The sequence below is a fragment of the Arachis hypogaea genome, chromosome 15, assembly GCF_003086295.3.
Source record: "Arachis hypogaea cultivar Tifrunner chromosome 15, arahy.Tifrunner.gnm2.J5K5, whole genome shotgun sequence".
NCBI classification, from domain to species: Eukaryota; Viridiplantae; Streptophyta; class Magnoliopsida; order Fabales; family Fabaceae; genus Arachis; species Arachis hypogaea.
Genome location: NC_092050.1, coordinates 48882180 through 48886118, shown reverse-complemented (window position 1 = coordinate 48886118; position 3939 = coordinate 48882180).

The following is a 3939-nucleotide window of genomic DNA, read 5'->3' as shown; positions in this document are numbered from 1 at the left end:
AGTTTGAACTCAACACCTCAAGGAGCAAGGCATGGGATATCTTGATTTCCTTCACAAAGAAAAAGTGCCAAATTGCATTCAGCAAGTTTCGAACCAAGGACCACTCCTTGGAGGAGCCAATGCTCCGCTCACAAGGTGAGCAGAGCGCTACTCATGGATGCACACAAGCATGCTTGACACGGCCAGGGAGCACAAGGCGTGCAACATTTGACACGGCCAGGGAGCACAAGGCGCATCATGACACGGACAAGGCGCGCACAAGACATGCATACAAGGCACCAATGCTCTGCTCCCTACTTGAGCAGAGCATTCCCCTGATGCTTCTCCCAGCCAAGGCACGCGACAAGGGATCTCCAACATAAGCTCCAATGCTCTGCTCCCCACTTGAGCTGAGCATCCTCCTAGGAGCAACTTTCACATGGGCTGAAATTCATTCAAAAGTCCAATTAAATTCAAATTTTCACCAAATTAAAAGCCCATCCAAATTCTAAAATCCAAGAATAGAAAGTGTATAAATAGGAGCTAGTTTGATTTAATTAGAACTCTAGACTTTTACTTTGAAATTTTCTTGCACTTTCATTTTCATTTTTTGAGCTTTTACTTTTGAATTTAGATCTTAGAGAATTAGGAAGGGGAATTGATCTCTCTTCTTCCTTGTTCTTTCTTGAGCACTCTTTTATTTTCTTGCTTTGGATCTTGGGTGGAGAATTGAAGAACTTCTGTTTCAATCTCACCTTGAGACCTCTTGTTTACTTTTCTGCATAATTCAATTTCCATTTCTGTTTACTGCATCTTCTTCTACACTTTCTGCAATCTACTTTTCTTTATTTCTTTTGCAATTGCTCTTGTTGGATCAAGGAAGGATTTGAGATCTAGACTTGTTTTCTAGTCTCTTCCACTCCTGAGATCTTCAACATCCTTTTAATTGCTGCAAATTAAGCATCACTTTCTGTCTTAATTTCTCAAGCATTTCTACTTTGCTGTTTAGATCTACTTTACTTCAATTCACTTTCTACTCTTCTGTTTAATTACAATTCACTTGCTCTTGTTTAAATTCTGCAATCCCAATTCCCAATTCCTTTTATAATTCAAGCAATTTACATTTCTTGCACTTTAAGATTCAGTCATTTACATTTCTTGCAACTTAAGTTTCTGCAATTTACATTACTTGTTCTTTAAGATTCAGCACTTTTACTTTCTTGCTCTTTAATTTACTGCAATTCTTTCCTCTCTCTTTACAATTCATGCAATTTAGCTTCTGTCAATTATAAACTACTGAACCAATACTTGATTCGCTTGACTAAATCAACCACTAAACTAAAATTTCTCAATCCTTAAATCCCTGTGGGATCGATGATGACAAGTCATCTTAGCCTAGTTTCATTAGCCTTTTTCTTTGTTTTTATTAGGTTTTATGCACTTTCTTACATTCTAAGTAAGTAATTTGGAATGAAAATGCATGACTTCTTTAAATCAAACAACCACCATGTAATTGATGCTAAATCATGAGGTTTAAGCTAAATTTAATTGATAATTAATTGATTTATAAACCTTGTGAAATTTGTGATACTTTGATTGGTTGAATTGATTACTTGTAGGTGAAGAAAGAAGAAAATAAGAAAAGCGTGGCCTAAAGAATGTGTCCAAAGGAAGCAACAAGCGTGCCCAAGAGAGGAAAAGCGTGGCAAAAATCAAAGAAGAATGGAAGCCAAGTTGAGAAAGCAAACTGAGCTTCACAAGGACAAATGGGAAAGAGCAAAGCACCAAGCTCAGTTCAATTAGTCAACTGAGCACTAAAGAAAACAAGGAAACAACATAAAGCTCAGTTCACTAATTGAGCTTTATCGGGGACTTCTCAAAATTAATTCAAGATGAAATTCCAAGGGAGGAAGCCACCAAGTTTCGAACCAAGGACCAAAGGGAGGCAAGGAACGCTCCTTGCAAGAAAAATCAAGAAGAAATAGCCAAAATGCTTCCTCAGAGTTTCGAACTTGGAACCACACACTACCAAGCTTACAAGGAAAATAACACAAGATGCTTGGGCCAAGTTTCGAACTTGGGAACTCCTTGGAACACAAGGGAGGAGCGCCACTTTTATTCCAAAGAAAATGAGCCAAGATGGCTCTCCCAAGGTTTGAACCAAGGAGCTTCATGAAAGGGCAAGGAGGAGCGTCCACTCTTCCAAGGAAATTGGCTTCAAACTTCCTCCACCAAGAGTTGAACCTGGGACCTTGAAGACAAGAGCAAGGCGCCACCAAGGAGAGCTCAGTTGGTTTTCCCAACTGAGCACTACTCTCCCCCAAGCTCCCCACATTTTGGCGCACAAACTTGACACACCAAGGGGCATGACACGCAACAAGAAGCAACAAGGAGCAAGCCTTGTGCACCCCATGACACGGCCAGGACATGGAGAGCTCAGTTCAAAATTCCAACTGAGCTCTAGTGTCACGCAACATGTCCAAGGGAGGCTGGCGCACCAAAAATTGTAGAAGCATGGCAAGTTGGGCGCTCAGTTTGGTTTTTCAACTGAGCTTGCCCCTGGGAGGTGCACTTGGGCCAAAAATCACTAAAAATCCAATTTAATTCTTTTCTTCACCAAATTTGAAAGCCCATCCAAATTCTAAAATCCAAGAATAGAAAGTGTATAAATAGAAGCTAGTTTGATTTAGTGAGGACCGCTAGACTTTACTTTGAATTTTTCCTTTAAATTTTCATTTTCATTTGGAGCTCTTACTTTTGAACTTGGATCGTAGAGAATTGGGAAGGAGAATTGATCTCTCTTCTTTCTTGTTCTTGCTTGAGCACTCCTTAGTTTTCTTGCTTTGGATCTTGGGTGGAGAATTGAAGAACTTCTGTTTCAATCTCACCTTGAGATCTTGTTTAATCTTCTGCATAATTGAATTTTAGTTTCTGTTTACTGCTTCATTCTTCTACTCCTTCTGCAATTTACTTTTCTTTGTTTCTTTTGCAATTGATCTTGTTGAATCAAGGAAGGATTTGAGATCTAGACTTGTTTTCTAGTCTCTTCCACTCCTGAGATCTTCAACCTCTTTTAATTTGCTGCAAATTAAGCACCAATCATTTTCTATTTTCATTCTTCAAGCATTTTAACTTTCTGTTTGAGATCCATTACACTTCAATACATCTTTAGTTCTTCTGCTTGTTGCAATTTACTTCTGTCTTGTTTAAATTCTACAGTCCCAATTCCCAATTCCTTTTATGATTCAAGTAATTTACATTTCTTGCACTTTAAGTTTCAGCCATTTATATTTCTTGCAATCTAAGTTTCTGCAATTTACATTACTTGCACTTTAAGATTCAGCACTTTTACTTCCTTTGCTCTTTAATTTACTACAATTTCCCCTTCCCCCTTTACAATTCATGCAATTTAGTTTCTGCGAATTACAAACCACTCAACCAATACTTGATTCGCTTGACTAAATCAACCACTAAACTAAAATTGCTCAATCCTTCAATCCCTGTGGGATCGACCTCACTCATGTGAGTTATTATTACTTGATGCGACCTGGTACACTTGCCGGTGAGTTTTGTGTTGGATCGTTTTCCACACATCAATCGACCTCACTCATGTGAGTTATTAGTACTTGATGCGACCCGGTACACTTGCCGGTGAGTTTTGTGTTGGATCGTTTTCCACACCATCAAGTTTTTGGTGCCGTTGCCGGGGATTGAATTAGATTGACAATGATTAAGTGAAGTGGAGATCTAGATCTAGCACTTTTTATTTTTCTGTTTCTTTGACTTTTAACGAACACACTAACTGTTTGAATTTTTGCTTAAGCTAACTAAAATTTCACTCCAACAATGGGTTTTGTGTGATTCTTCTTGTTTTGATTGTATGTCAGGCACAAGGAGAGTTATACCCACTTTTTGTGAACAAGACGAAAGAACTCTTAGGAGATTAAGAAGAGCTAAAAG